This window comes from Antennarius striatus, chromosome 7 (genome assembly GCF_040054535.1).
Source record: "Antennarius striatus isolate MH-2024 chromosome 7, ASM4005453v1, whole genome shotgun sequence".
In the NCBI taxonomy this organism is placed as follows: domain Eukaryota; kingdom Metazoa; phylum Chordata; class Actinopteri; order Lophiiformes; family Antennariidae; genus Antennarius; species Antennarius striatus.
Genome location: NC_090782.1, coordinates 8,104,124 through 8,120,654, shown reverse-complemented (window position 1 = coordinate 8,120,654; position 16,531 = coordinate 8,104,124). Strand labels below are relative to the sequence as shown.

Here is a 16,531-nt window from a genome sequence, read left to right as displayed (position 1 = left end):
TTTTTTCCAAGCCTGCCTTGTATGTGCTTGAAAAAAAAAAAGACAAATGGTGTCACTGTATTTCAGTCAGCTCAGTTAAGGCGCGAAAAAGAGCCGTCTTCAGGTGCTTATCTGGCGTGAAATGCAAGTGGCGGACGAGTGACATTGTCAGCTCGTTTTCTTCACCTTGTCTGTTGGTCGTGGAGCCTAAGAGCTGGTTGGCTAGACAGGCGGGGCTACGGGGTCATTGTGTGCCTGTTCAGAGAGATGCGCGCAGTGAATAACCTTCCCTGGTAACAGCTGTCAGATCCACCAGAGCAGAGGACAGGAAAGCAGACCCAACCCAAACATGAGACGTATGAGGTGATTGACAGAGGAGGTGGGCGTGGTCAAAGTGTTTGCCTCCCTCGCACGCTATGCTCAAGGGTTTATGATGGGTGGCCACACCGAGCCTCTTAACGGGGGTCTGAGCACCCAGGCGGCTTTTTGTTTAACATATTGCTCATCTCTTTTATACACCCCAATGCAGATTCCACGCACAGCAGTGCAGAGCATACAGCCCCAACAGTGGCCCAGGACGCCGTCATTGTTGACGTGTCAGTCGCCAACTCTGCATCTCAGCATGGTTCACTGCTGGGCATGACAGGGGATGCAGACCCCATGAAGGAGGATTAGCACTGCACCCATTGTTTGAGCCACAGTGGTGTTGGATTTGGCTGCATGGCTATTCAACGACTGTATTTCTATTCTTTGGCATTTGACAGGGACGCTCAGAGGCCCCGCTTTTGTTCGGCTGTAGTATCAGAATGTGTTAATGTCATGCCCTCCACCAAGACTCTTATTATCTCTGTTGACATGACGAGGAAAGGTGCAATGGTAGATTCTGTTATTGCTGTCTGATGCCTGACCTGCAGGTTGGACTGTTTTTTAATGGGTCAGGTACATACTTGCTCTCATGTATAATTTACTGTTGATTTTGTTACCGCTGAAAGGCGAGCATGTTGAGGCTTTGGTCAGATTTAATGTCATGAATACAAAATTAAGGGATTTTTAAGGTTTTTTTTGTACTTTTATCAATTTATCATTGAAATTAAATCCTACCTAATGATGTTTTGCATTAGTGTGTACTCAGGTATGAAATGTGTTTTATGGGTAACTGATGAGAAAAAAAGAATTTTGGCATAATAAACAATTATGAATATTATACTGACATGATTAAAATAAACCAGATAGAAATGTATTAACATATAATTTAGGATTGTTTTCAATTTTGGGTGTTTATACCACATACATTTTGATACACTTCTCAAATTGACAAAAATGTTTGAACTTTGCTTCCACTCAGGTGAGAACAATGTGATAACAGAAGTCTAGAATTCCGTACTGACAGCTAAAAGGAGTATGTCTGTGGCTTAAAGGTTTTTTGACAGGTCATAAGCCTCCAGCCGGTCCCACAGAAGAACACATTCCTACGTTGAAGAGCAGTTTGGGTGGTAGAGCTTTGTGGAAAATAGTGATGGATGGCTCCTTCGATTCTCAAAGAATAGAGGCAGTGGAAGATTTTTTTTTTCTTTTTCTTTTCAAGATTAAGGCAGCAGCTCAAGGAGATACAGGTTTACTGTAAATGCATTTTGACCGAGCTTTGCTGTCTGGAAAGGATTCTTTTTCAACCTCACAATTTCTTACATTTTTGCCATTTGGGGCCACCCTTGTGCAAACTCTATAACCACAACATGCTTGCTTGCTTGCTTCAACTCAACCATTGCATCTTAAGAGATAAGGCATATATAGGTTTACTCCTGACGCTCTCTTTCAGACAATAAACAAAGAGTTATTTCAAAAATTTCCTCATGCTTAGCTCTAAAAAAACACTTTCCGATGCACACAAATTATGTGATTGTGCTGCAATTGTGGAAGCATTGCCAAAGCATGCATAAATGTTAATGATACAGTAAACAAAACTCCATTGTGACTCCATCTGGACTTAGAACTGAATTGCATACACATGCTCCAGTGTCCTGGTCTGCATTTTAGTTTGCCCCTCAGCTCTGTATATCAAAAGATATTTCATGTACCTTGCCAGGAAATGTTGAAATAAAGAGACAAGAAAATCCTGTGAAGCATAGCTCACTGGCACTTTGCCAAGGAACAATCCCCAGACAAAAGAGGCCCCATACTTTAGAGGTACCACAAAATTGAAATGGATATTTATATCACCAGCTATTACAAACACTGTTGCCTTTTCAACTGCTTTTCATTTATGGGGATTAGACGGAAAACACTTAGTGAGGAGTGCGTTTTGGTCCCCCCCCCCCCCCATCTCTCCAACATGTTGTAAGCGATGTCACAGGAAGGTGAGCAACTGGGTCATGGGTAGCTCAGCAGCTCTTGAGGTTTCACTGGCCTTTATCTTTGTCAGGCAGCCATAATGAGGAGGTTCCGCTCCCCCCTCCCCCCATCAACTGGGAGTAATGGCCGCCATCGAGGCCTTGATTGCAGCTGCTGCAGAACAGTCCTCCACATGGCAGAGTCACTCTTGAAGTCCTTCAATCATCTGTCTGGCTCATATAGAACCTGCCACCTCCTCAGACTGCTTTGTCAATGCATATCACTCATAGTCCCGAACGCTAAACGCAGTTGTCAGCCTGTAATGTGAAGTGTTCAAAGTACAAAAATTTTTTAAAATGAAATGTCCCCTGAGACATGAGGTTGATTTTCTGGGAAATTCAGGTTCTTTATGATTTTTTAAAAATAAATATTACATTAATTATAACCAACATATTTAATTAGCGTGTTTCTTGTTATTTATGTCTTTCATATATCAATTTAGGCCCTTTTTGGAAACTATCCAAGCAGAATTGTCAAACTTAGAAAAAGAACTTTTAAAACAAGGGAAAAATGGACCTATAGCTATGTCAAAATCTATACAGCCCCCATGTACAAATGCATCTCTTTCCAAACCGGCTGGGGTTTTTGCATGTTTGTCATACAGAAAATCATGTTGTGCTGTTTAAGTTCTAGTCACTAGCCGCAGAGTGGTGCCTATGCTTAAACAATATTGCTGTATTACAAAAGTCTCCTAAAGCATATACAGTAATTTAAAAATAAAGATTTTATAAAATGCTTCCACTGTGCTTGTGCCTGTTTTTTGCTTATTTTAGAGAGAAGTGACAATATTAATAAAAACATAAGTCCAATTATTTAAAAAAATAAACATTTAATGGATTATAATTACACATTAATTTCAAACAATGAAATCAATCCCAGATTTTGCTGTACAGTATATCCAAGAGGATCATATAAATGTGGTAAAAGGGGCCGAGGCAGGAGATTTCTTCAGCGTCACTTGGGCAGCCACAACAGAGTGTGGGCGGTCACTAGACACGGCAGAAATCTGGAGAGGTGTCTCGCGTTCTGAAGGTCGCTTCCAATTCACTGGCTCACCATGTTCATTTACAATCAGCCCTGTAATTAAGGGTAAGCAACCCAGAAATTATCAATCAGTTAATTACTGGGATGCTGCAAAACAAATCTCGCTCCTGATTGAGGCCCACTGGCTGTCCTCACAAGATGCTGCAGTCGTCCAAATGAAAGGTTTGTGAAATTACAAATGAAAAACAATAGCCATTTGTCATTCAGAGTGGAAACACAGTGCATGTCAAATATTCCAAAATATTGCCTGTATTTGTTTATATATATATAGATATACTGTATATATACCGTATATTATGTATATCTATTGAATATAATACTCTGATATTTTTAAGCAGCTCAGCTTTTCCACATATCGCCCTTTTTGAGCATTTAAAATTATTTTCAGGGTGGGTCACAATTTTAAATCACTTTTAATTTATAGTGTTGTACCTGTGGCTTGGCAACCAACTACTTTTAAAGTATTGATGTATTTCTTGCAGTCTTGTGTGCAGCGGTACAATAAATATGTCACATAACATGTAACGGTAAAATGTAACCAACTATTAACTTCCCAGTGACTATGGAATAGAGCCGTAATTTAATTGTGGAATACCATGTTTAGTGGTTTCCTTGCGCTGTAAAACTCTACAGTTGGAAAATGCTTATGCTGTAAAAAGGCAGATACTCCTGAATCCTGTTAGGAAAACCTGTATTTTTCATGTTAGCGGTTGATATAAAAAAGGTGGATGCAAAAAACATGCCGTACACGCAAATGCATACACTTCCACATATAAGATCTGTAAACATTTTTCCTTCCTTTCTTCTTCTATTCCTTGTTGTATGTTTCTCTTATTAACACAAGGAACTATTTTATCACTTGCTTTATTTACTCAGTTAATCACACACAATGGTATTAAATCCCAAAATAACTATATTCCTGCTGTCTGCATTTTTCTTTTCTTTTTTATGTCACTTAATGTATATTTTCTTCATATTGCCTGCCGTGCAGACTCTCCCCACAAAAGCATGGAGAAAGAACCCAGCTGGAAACTCTGCACACGGCAGCCCTTATTGTGATTCGCTGGACTTTTTCTTTTCTCAAATGGGAAAAAGTGGGACCTATAAATTGCTTGAGTCAAGACCTCTATATTCCATCAATACATTTCCTCTGCCCCCTGCAGGCACTGGAGCATCAAAAAGCATACCAATCCCCTCACATCACCAGCAGCCTACAGCTCAACTCTTAAATAAATGAATTAAATGAGAGGTCCTGTGATTTTCTTGAAAAAACCTTTTTCTATTCTCTATTAGAGAGATGTCATTACAGGAGAAAAAGATGGGAATGTAGTGGCTGACAAAACATCAAGTACCTACTATACAACACATGAAAATATTCCTGAGTCTCCTACTTTAAATTAGTTCCTGTGCATTGCCATGGTTAGTCTGGCTTCTGCATTTTAATTTAAAAACACGTGATTAATTTTTTTTTTTTGTTTGTTTGTTTGCTTGCTTCTTACAAAATTTGAAGAAATATTTCTGTATTTTAGAAATTGATCCTTCATGTTTTAATTAGATTAAATGTAGTTTGAAAATGCCCCACAGAATTTTTTGTGTTGTCTGAACACGCAATATTTAAAGAAACAGACACAATGCCTTTATTATACCAGTGCCAAATGACCACTCCCTCGTTAAACTAACACACCCTTATAAAAAAAACATGACAATTGGGGAAAAATGGCATCAACAAGAAAGTCACAGCTGGGGCAACACGATTGGATTGCACCATTGGCTGCTGGAGGCGTTATGGGACTTCTGGGCTGCCCAGTGATGAGCCCCGACCTAAAGCCCATTAAAAACATGGGATTGGTTGAGTGAATGATTGCAACAGCATGAACATCCTCCTCAGACTCAGCAGTAACCCTTTGCTCTGACTGAAGAGTGGTCCACCAATGCAGGATTATATCAGAAGTCCATGAGGAGGAGGATTACTGCTGTATTCAGCGATGAATTGGACACGCCCCTTAAATTCCAGTTGTGCACCCGAGAAAGTTTTTAAGTTTTATTCTGTTTCTTTTTTTGCTATGATATTCATTGAATGGAGATAGAATTACAAATATAGATAAAACACGTTTGAAAAAAAAAACAGGTCAATGAAAGAAACTGCCGAAAGCAATTTTCTACAGTGATAGAATATTTCATTCATTTTTATTCCGATTACAAATTGATAACAGAAAAATCTTTCTTCAGGATGACTAGAATAAAAATGGCTTTGATTGTGTTTCATGGCCTCTTGGTTTTCCCTCTGTTCCTCCTTAGTCACATCTTGTAATTGGTGTCCTCATGCATTTTTCTAGCATAATTCACATCGCAGTGTGCCACAGATCTGAGCTTGTTTGAAGTGACTCCATTGTCAGTTACTTCAAGATATTTGCTGGGAGCTGCATCCAAACAGGAATGCAGCAGGAACAGGGTCCTCTGTTGGTGGCTGGCAGGGGAAGATTGGAATGAAACTTCCAGCCAAATCATGGAATCTGGGCCCAAGTTTTTTTGGCAAGTAGCAGAGTGTGAAAATTACAGAATTTATTGCATTGGTTGTGCACCTGCCTCTGTGCCTTTAGTACGCTATTGCAGTTCTGAGGGAAAAAGTGGATGGCTGCACAGAGGGGTCTGAAGAAGAATTAAAATGTGATGTTTGGCAAAATATTACAATAGAGATAAACTTCCAAATCAAGCATTAAGTGCTTAAATTGTTTTTATAATCTTGGTGACGCCAACAGAACAAAGGAAAGAAGATGGAAAAAACATCTAAAAAAAAAAGAATAACAGCATTTTGGATAGCCAAGAAGGAGTATAAACAAAAACCACAGAATATAAAAATCCATTTGACATATTAAAATGTTATTGTCCCTTTCTGTCTCTGTCACCTCCCTTAGCAGTTTACATGACTAGAGACGGAAGGTCTGCAGCATGCCAAATTTGTAGTAGGCCCCATATTTATTTACAAATTGCAGTCACATACCATTTAGTTTGTATTGTTGTAAAGAAAAACAATCTGAAAACCTCAAATGGGACCACCGTACACTGATGTAATCTCTGGCTCCGTGTCCGTCCCAGTTCGTCTCAGTAACTGTCTCTGCCCCCGCCAGAATTTCCTGGAACAGATGCTGTCTCATTTTTACAACCTGCTGCTTGCCTCAGTCGACTGGGCAGCAGGTCACGAATGCTCACATACCCATGAGGACACATGGGCACAAAAACACACAAAAAAACACACACATTTACCATATTAGCTGCAAAGCATGTATGTTTAACTTACTGGTTACTTACGTAAGCTGAGAAGAATCCCCTGAGGTGAATTACTTAATTTGAAGGTCCCTGAGCATGGAGGGGGCCAGTAAGTGCTGCACTACTACTGCCATCCTGTGCTCAGCTCTCAATCTCTGAACTCGCTACCGGCTTCGCATTCTCCATCCTTTTTAGTTTTTTTGTGTTTCCCCCTATTCAGCTGTTTGTTTCTGTTTCTCAAGACTCTCCAAGAGGACAAGGAGATGGAAAGAGAGCAGGGAAAGCTGAGAGATATGTTAAGCCAGTGAGAGTAATAGCACAGGCCTTTGTCCTGCACTCATTATTTTCACTTTGATTACAATCTAGAGCAGCTCGAGTTACCCTATTTCCGCAGACTGTGACTCTTGCTGAAATTATGCTGTGCTGATAGATGGTTGAATTGAAGCTGTCAGGGGGATCAGGGGTGGATTGGTCATGGAAAGATAATAATAATAGTAACTATTACTATTATTATTATTATTATTATTATTATTATTATCATCATCATCAACAACAACCATTATCACAGCATCATATTAAGTACATTTCCAGCACATATCCAGCATAGAGGAGATAAACAACGAGGCCAGCTATGTAATTCCTTTAGAAACACTTTCATTCCTATGGGACACCTTATTTATTCCAGAATGCGAATGCTGAAAAATGGTCCCATTGTTGTTCCGTGTTAAGTGGATGGAAAAGCATGCAGACATAGTAGGTGTCTCTGACCAGTGAAGGTAGTACCAAGGAAGGGGGATGTATGCTGAGAACGCTGCCTCAGGGCCAACCACCACTAAACACTAAGCACTGCAGAGGCCCAGTCCCCATGTAGTACTAATCACAATCCCCGGCCCCCTCCATCTGTTCTCCATCAGTGGCCTTGCAGTACTACTCTACTGCTTTATCTAGTCCCCCTCCATCCTCTTCCCTTCTGGCTTTTGTTCTCACTGTCTTTTAACCCTCTTTTGCTGAACTCAACCTTATTTTTTCTCCGACTCCTTTCTCTTCGTGCTAGCAAGCATGCAGGATTTTTTTAGAGATACCTCAAGACAGATGCTTTAACCTTTCAACACAAAACATTAGCTTCTGTTTCTTTGCCCTGACTCTAATTAAAACACGGAATCAATATAGTGATCTTGAATAATCCAATATTTCCCCATAATGCTTTTATTTTCCTTCCTTGTTTCTAGACCAAAGTACCATTTTCTGATCAGGGCAAATAATCAGGTGTCAATTGTACAACGAATCATCAGACAAATATAAGTGTTCCATGCTATTGTTAGTACTTCATTTACTAGCATGGTTCAAGATGGCTATGTTGATTTTTCCTGGCCTTAATGATCAGATCACTTACTAATTAAAAAAGAAGAAGAAGAAAAAACAATATTACAAGCTGCCCTAACGCTTCTCTGGGTGGTGATGAGTGAGGGCAAAGTTATTATTCTTTTGAACTCCTGCGGTGTGGGGGAAAGACGGCAGACATTCAAAGCAGCATGACGTTTGGTGTTTGTTATTTCTTTTCAACTTTTTTTAATTCCTGGGCACAAGATTTATGGCTTGATAAGTGCTTCGAACTTTTCTTTTCTTTTTTTCAAATGGGGATAATTTAAACACACCTGGTAGACAGCAAGAGCTTTATTTCTACCACTCTTCCTCCAGTTCTTCTGCTCATCCATCTCTCTGAGTCTCACTGTGTAGCTCTGGTCTTGTCTGCTCTTTCCAACCAGTTTATTTTTGTTATCTTTGTATGTATATCATTAGCTATCTTTGCATGTAGCTTTCTCCAGGATGAAAAAAAACCCCTGAATAATATACAGCCATTGCTCTATGAGGATATGGGATGTAATCACTGCAATGCAAAGCCTGGTATCAGCTATGTTTTGAGTTGTTTTGAGCTGTGCACCCAGTGAAACTGGGTGCACAACTCATACCTCTAATACATCACCATAAAGCATAGGGAAAGCATGGCTTTGTGGCATTCATGTTTCTGGTGCTATTTCAATTTTTAGCATCTGTGATTTTGAAGACAGAGTAAGGGGATCTAAATGTTGGGTCTGGCGTACTGTCCATTCAGCCACACTTCAAGACTTTGGCAGCTGCTATGCAGCAGCATCACACTCATAAGGCTGGTTGCAGATGACATGCTGTAACCCAACCTGTGCCGCATTTCTAGTGTATTGATGCTAACCGTTTGCCAGTCATGTCACAGATGTCAATTTATGTTTAGTTTTGTGACATTAACTGCATGTGTACTGCTTGCCTGTGAGCGCAGCTGGGATGGATTACAGCCACTGCATTATGTATGTGGACACAATGATTTTCACTGCTGTCAGCTCACCTTCATAATGAGTTGTTGTATTATTGATTAAAAATATATAAAATATAGGGAAATACTTTCTTCTGTTGATCAGAGTTGTGATGAATGTTAACTTAAATTTGCATTCAATTCTAAACTGCATTTGGGTCTTTAAGTCATGTTAAAAAATTAATTTATCTACATGTGGGGAAACATGTCTCGCACATTGTTATGGCTACAGCACATAACTGTGATAAAACATGTTTAAGGCCAAGAATATGACCCACATACACAGACATGCTCTCCTGCTGAGTATGTAATAAATCTCACCCACTTGCTTCACACTGAACATTTGGCTTTTTCACTCTTTCCTATCAAGAGAAAAAAATAAACTTACCAATGGGTCAAAAATATTTGCAGAATATATTCCTGATAGATCACTTAACTATCTTTCTGAGTAGATGTGTCTGTAGTAGTGCTCAGAAATTTACTGGCTAACAGCACTTCCTTGTTCAGCCATTTCATCATTTGTTTCTATTTCCTGTCAACCGTGACCGCTCAACAGCCCATCCATATAATTAAGACGACCTTTAAACAATTTGCCACTGAGTTTCTAATATTTTTAGCCTGGTCATTATTCCTGATGCACAGATGTTTTATGTTAATGAGGGAACATAGACCTGACAGCATTGAACTCCTTAGGGAGGAAATTTGGTTATAGGTAGTCAGGTTGGTGATGGAGATATTGCCCAATTTATTCACTCAAGTGTCAGTTATACAGACAAATACGTGTAGTGCTTTTACAGAGCTTTTTGTAGCAGATACAGCCTGTCAACATAGTGAGAGCAGTCATTAATCACCATACATTTGATCAAAATGCAACAAACCTCTACCGTTTCCTGTGATGGAAGGACAGGAAGGCTGTGTTAGATCTTGTTCCACTAATTGGGTTAGTCCAGCTAATGGCCATTTAGATGGTGGATACAAGGGAGGAATTTCACTCCATAAATGTGGTGATGGAAGCAGAGCCTATCATGTATTTGAATTATCCTCAAAATGGCTTTCGGTGTCTGTAATGCTTCCAAGTTCTTGAAATACAGTAAAAGTTTGCTGTAGTAAATTCTACTGTGCCTGGTAATTATTTAGAAAATGCATTCTGGCACAGCAGAAAGATGTTCTGCTGGTATCTGCAGGGTCGTTTCATTTACTCTAGCCATACGCGTGTGATTGGTTTGTCACTTTCATAGAAGATATTCAAGAAAGTGTGTAGAGTCATAATGCTGAATTCTACAAGTGGTTAATAATTTGAGCAAAATGCTATGCGGAACAGCTGCTACTCTGTATTCCTCATAGTTTCGTAGTTTCAGCATACGGACCATTTTCAAAAAATGTTACCTCAAACGAGTCTGAGAAGACAACAGGCCGCTGTGCAGGGATATGCGAATTGAGAAGAATTAAAATTACAATACCTGCATGCCCAGCTGCCCAACTCAAATTGCTTGGCTGTTAGATGTGTCTCGATTCAATATCCTGTCCTGTGCAGGGCACTCTAATAACCAAGGTGTCTACGGCATAAGGATTTCAATGTGCAGTCATGAAAATTGTAATAGAGGGATTATATATGTGATTTTACCAACCTAAACAGACTGAAGGTCTCATTGTTTCCTAACAAAAGTCACCACTTTGTAGTTTCCAGTGGAGATGACCGCCCGGTTCCCGAGAGCTAGTGGTCATCCTTAAACTGCACTAAAAGTGAAATAACCCTTGCAATGTTGGAACATAATCACAGTCCTTTTATTGTTGCTGTAAATGAAAGGACAGAAAAATACAAATGCTGGCTGACATCCTTTGTCGTGTGAAGCTCGAGGCGCAGTTTGTGTTTGGCTCCCAACTCCATTTCTGGCTCAGTTACTTTCTTTCAAACAAGACGGAAATGCAGTTTGTCCTCACCATGAGTAAGCGGCCACTGAGATGAGGAATAGACCCACAGCCTCACACAGACAAACGTGACAGGCTGTGTGACATCACTTAGCCAAAATGGATTGCCATTTCAAAATGGTACAATTTCTGTCCAGTGTTAGCAGGGCTCTCGCTAGAAGAAAATAATTGACTCAGAAATGTATTCAATATATATTTTTTATTTTTTTATTTTTTTTTAGATCTGGCAGCAGTGTTGTTTTTCCGTGGGTGGCAAAAATTAGTTGGCAGTGTTTGGTATATTTTGTCTTGAATCTGTGTGGGAAAAGTTAAGTCTAGAATTAAAACTCCTTGATCTAAAATGTTGACAGTACTTCATGACATTCTGTTCTGTATTTAATAATTTATATTCCATTGTATCGCCATGTGTATTTAGCTGATGAACATTAACTTTTGGACTCCCACAGAATAATTTAGGGTAATCATACTGGATAAGATTCTTGTTTGAATATGATAGATTTTGGCATTGAGTGCAGTTTGAAAATGCTTAAGATTTCCTTTTAATTCAAACAAGATCACTATATATATATGTGTGTGTGTGTGTGTGTGTGTGTGTGTGTGTGTGTGTGTGTGTGTGTGTGTGTGGTGTGTGTGTGGGTGTGTGTGTGTGTGTGTGTGTGTGTGTGTGTGTGTGTGTGTGTGTGTGTGTGTGTGTGTGTGTGTGTGTGTGTGTGTGTGTGTGTGTGTGTGTGTGTGTGTGTGTGTGTGTGTGTGTGTGTGTGTGGGTGTGTGTGTGTGTGTGTGTGTGTGTGTGTGTGTGTGTGTGTGTGTGTGTGTGTGTGTGTGTGTGTGTGTGTGTGTGTGTGTGTGTGTGTATATATGTATATGCATATGTATGTATATATAAATCTTTCTGAATTGGTTTTTTCTAACTTTCTCAGGTTTGAGGTATTTACTTCTTAGACGTCTACCTTCACCCTATTGAAATATAATTTATGAAAATCTATTTAACAATATCTCTTTCCAGAAACAGTTCCCACAGAACATTCCGTCAAACAGTTTTCATTAGAAAAGTGTGGGTGGGTTTCTCAGTTGGTGACATTTCAGAGCTTTGAGGGGTAAAACTGAAAATATCTTCAGGTCTGTATAGCATGTAGGAAATCATGGAAATTAGATTTCTAAAGTTCATTTGAAAAAACATGACGCAGAACTAAAAAAAGCAGATGGCAATATGTTGTTGAGTGTGGAACCCTTTTTTGTATGTTCACAGGCAACAAATGTAAAGTTCATATAACTTTTTTTCTCATGTATATGTGTGTGTTTGTGTCTTTGATTCCTCGTTCTTTCTGAAGTGACCTGTGTGCCACTCCTGCCCTGGGGGCTCGGGCACACATGGCCTGATCCACACTTCCTCAACACTTTGAAATTACATACACTCACAGCACAAGGTTTCCAGGATGACCCAAACAATTACAGACCTTTTAGCTGCTTGTACAAACCGGCTGCTGGTGTTAATGACTGGGGCATTCCTTAGCTCCTTAGGATGAAAACGGGGGAAAGGGAGCAAAACAGTGGCAGACATCACGCTTAAGGGGTAATCCAATCCATGCAGCAGGAGCTACGTGTGTGTGTGTGTGTGTGTGTGTGTGTGTGTGTGTGTGTGTGTGTGTGTGTGTGTGTGTGTGTGTGTGTGTGTGTGTGTGTGTGTGTGTGTGTGTGTGTGTGTGTGTGTGTGTGTGTATGTGTGTGTGTAAATGGCCGAAGGGCATAATCTAGCTAAAGGTCCTTGGGGTCAAAAGAGTCTGCCACTACTCCAGTGCATATGTTCCAGGCCTGGCTCCCTGCCAAAAGTGCAGTGAGGTCACAGCAATTTCCCCGAGTCAGGAATGGGTCAGGGTCTCACTTCCCGTGCCTATCAGACACTGAGGGATGAGGAGGATAGTGTAAGTCTTTGTAGAAATATTTCTTCTAATTCTCAGTGTGTCAAGACAGAGTGTGTCCTGCTGCTCAGTGGAGAGCATGACGTTATTGGAGGAGAAATGTGAAAGCCACAGAGAGACGATGTTTTAGGCTGTGACTTAAATGTAATTTTTCCATTCAAAATTGGTGGGGAATTTCCTCACAAGTGTCATTATCTTCCTGGCTATTGGCACAGACCCACAATGCTTTCCATTAAGTTGTTCATTAATGTCAGCCTGCCACCTCACCTAAGTTGGCAGCACTAAGAGAGCAGAAGTGCTTTGCTCAGGAACTGAAAGTGAATACATTACAGGTGGAAGTAAAATATTGCCCACGAAAAGAATTCAATGGTGATTTAAGTAGCCCGTGGTAGAAGAGATTATTTTACTGATTTTTTTTTTCTTCAGAAAAGGTTTTTCTTTGACCCAAAAAGGAGGTTGGTGTCTGTCTACTTTTCACTACCTCCGTCTCTTCACTCGTTTTTGAATCCCCCTAAAGAAAGGTAGCAGTCCTAACACACTCCATATTCATTACAGCGTGATCATTTAGTGGGTTGTTTTAATACATCTCTTCTTACACACACAAAACACCTGTGTGAATTAAATGAGCTGGCGCCGCTCACCTAATCCCCGCCGTAAATGATGTGGAGAGACTTAGTCCAAAGGACTAAGGGCTAATTCCATCAATATATTAAATAGTTTGATCTCTGCTTTCTTTTGAATTGTATTTGGGGTACGGGAGCATATTTCTATAATCACAGTTATGATTAACCCCCATTAAAATCTCCACAGATCCAAAATATGTGTTTAAGGGCATAGGAAGGAAGTATTGTCTAATCAAAACAGACTCATTCTTGTTGAGTATTGAGAACCTATTAGTCCATTAGTGCTAGTATGAGAAGCAGCTCAATTCAGCTATCCCATAATTCTTACACAGGATCAATAATTGGGAACATGAACTGCTTTCGAGCTAAAAAGGATAGTTGTGAATGTTATTTTGTTATGTAAGAGGAGTTATCCAAAAGAAGAAGCTCTGAAGTCCTTCTAAATCTTCACATTCATGTTTTTACATCCCGCTTCAAAGCAGTGATGTATCGTGTAGTATTGTCTGTTAGTCCACTAAATATCTTTGTATTCAGGAACCAGATAAAATAGAAACAACAATGTGAGTAAGACCATAAATCAAAGCTCGTGCTTTGATCTTTGACCTATGCAAGTAGGTCAGGGTAAAATTTTGAATTCAGGGGTGTTGCAGGATGTTGCATTCTGCCACTGCCTTGTTTTTATTGTAGTTTACTTCTAAGACTGCTCCAATTCTTTCACCACAATCACATCTATTAACAACAAAGTTGTATTTATCGGTACAAATAAAACACCATAATCATGAACCAGGATACTCTTGTCAGATGCCAACACACTGAGACCCGCTAAGATCAAAACCCATCAATGCTCCATCTTCTATACTTGCCAGAGTAAGTATAATTTAAAAAATATCAGCAGTGTTCACTCTATTTAAAAAAAAATTAACAGTAGAGTGTAAATAACTAAAAGGAATTGTTAATAGTTTTATAAAATTTTATACATTGACAGTAACAATGAAATAAATACAAACTATAATTGGGGAATAAACTAAATATTAAAAAATAACTGCTTCCCACTACCTATTTTATATGTTGCACTAACATTGGAATGGATGAATGATTAACTAAACTTATACAAGTTCCTCCGGGATTAATAAAGTATCTATCTATCTATCTATCTATCTATCTATCTATCTATCTATCTATCTATCTATCTATCTATCTATCTATCTATCTATCTATCTATCTATCTATCTATCTATCTATCTATCTATCTATCTATCTATCTATCTATCTATCTATCTATCTATCTATCTATCTATCTATCTAAACGTCTGACGGTGCGATGGGCACATGGACACCACAGCACACAGCATCCTGTGGTACTCGAGCTGTTGATAACAAAAGCCATCACCCTGTGCACTGCTAAGCAGTTACCACATGATTTTATGAGACCTGTGCTCATTTATGAGTGTAATCGGGTGCAACCCAACGCCCCTTAGGATGTCGGTGTTAGTGCCCCTCTTTGTCCTATAATGATGGACTGTCGGTTCAATGGCATTATTGTAGCTCTAGTGGCCGTCCAGGGAGTAATACATTGATAACAATATCAGCTCATAAAGATTGGCTGTTGGAGAAAAGGTCACTACCTCTCTTGTCTGTACAGTATCTCTCCCTTCCCGCTTCTGGTATGATTCCTCCCCGGAATCTCCATCGCACTCTCTCTCTGTCCCTCTCCCTCTCCCTCTCCCTCTCCCTCTCCCTCTCTCTCCCTCTCCCTCTCTCTCTCTCTCTCTCTCCCTCTCTCTCCCTCTCCCTCTCTCTCTCTCTCTCTCTGCATCTCTATCTCGTTCGCTCAGGGTGATGACGGCTGCCCCTTGGTGTGTAAGGAAGCTGGTATGTCATGTTTTAACTGGAGTTAGAGGTTTGTTGACAGGCCAGACAGAGGGAACAGATGGCAGCGTGACATGCCCAAGGTCATCTGGCATGCCACTGTCGGGAGCTCAGGATTTGAAACCGAACACTTTTTCCCCTCTTTCCTTTTTTCTTTCTTGAGGATTATTTATTTTAGGATCCTTTTCTCTCTTTTCTATTCCCTACCCTTCCCTTCCCTCCTCTGCTTGCCCTGTCTCTGTCCTTTTCTCTGTTTATCACCTCTTCCCACATCAGTGTTGGTCAAAGTCTCCTGTACAGGCTGCTGCCTATCTCTGCTTAAACACACTGCCCCCTAAACACACATATACACATACACACACCTTGTTGAATGTCCTTATTTTTTCTCATTTCTTTTCCCTTTTCTCTCCCACACATGCACTGTCAGAGTGACATTGGCCCCATACCATAATGGGCCAAGTTACCTTTGTCTCCTGAAGTCTAGCCCCAAACAGCCCTGTCAGCAGAGATGTAGCAAGAATCCAAATGAGTTTTAATTACCTGTGCAGCCATGCCTTGAAGGTTGTGCGCCGGAAATCCCAACCACACCAGAACAGTGAGCATGGCATTTCACAACACATCTATTCTTTGTCTTCCAGCTAATTTTCAGCAGAGGCATAAAATAGAAAGAAGAAAATAAGAAAGAAAGGAAGGAGTTTGAGCACAACCCTGTATTTTTGCCTGCTGCCTTGCTGTCTTTGCTGAAGGTTTTAGAGAGCCTTGAAAAAGCCGAAAAATGTACTCCCTTTACCTGAATCATGTCAGAGACGTTCGTTTCAACTCAGCGGGTAGAGCCGTTTGGCCAAACATGCCACGGGCTTGATAATGAAAACATTTCTATGTCGCTGCAAAAAAAATGTAGGTTGTGATGAAGAAAAGTCAAGGAGAGAGGGAGTGCAAACATTTCACAATAATTTGTATACTTAACTTTTTTTTTCTTTTTTTGGGGGGGGGGAGCTAAATGCTGCATGGAATGTGAGGTTTGTTTGTTTATCAAGCATGTCAAGGCATTTCTATCTTGGCCAGAAACCCGTCCTGGACCACTTATTATGTTTTCAAAGCTCTCCGGTGAGATTTTTTCGGGTGCCTGAGCTCCATTTTCAGTGTTCACAGCTTGCTCTCAGCAACAC

The 16,531-nt window shown here is 40.1% G+C and overlaps 1 long non-coding RNA gene across 1 annotated transcript; it reads right to left on the bottom strand.

Annotated features, from left to right (window-relative positions):
• Positions 1-3,210: 3,210 nt before the first annotated feature.
• On the bottom strand, positions 3,211-16,234 carry LOC137598401 (uncharacterized). Its single transcript, XR_011036668.1, has 3 exons — positions 16,153-16,234; positions 15,903-16,000; positions 3,211-3,444 (listed from the first exon to the last, which is right to left on the bottom strand). It is a non-coding gene; the product is annotated as an uncharacterized lncRNA (long non-coding RNA).
• Between the last annotated feature and the right edge of the window lie 297 nt (positions 16,235-16,531).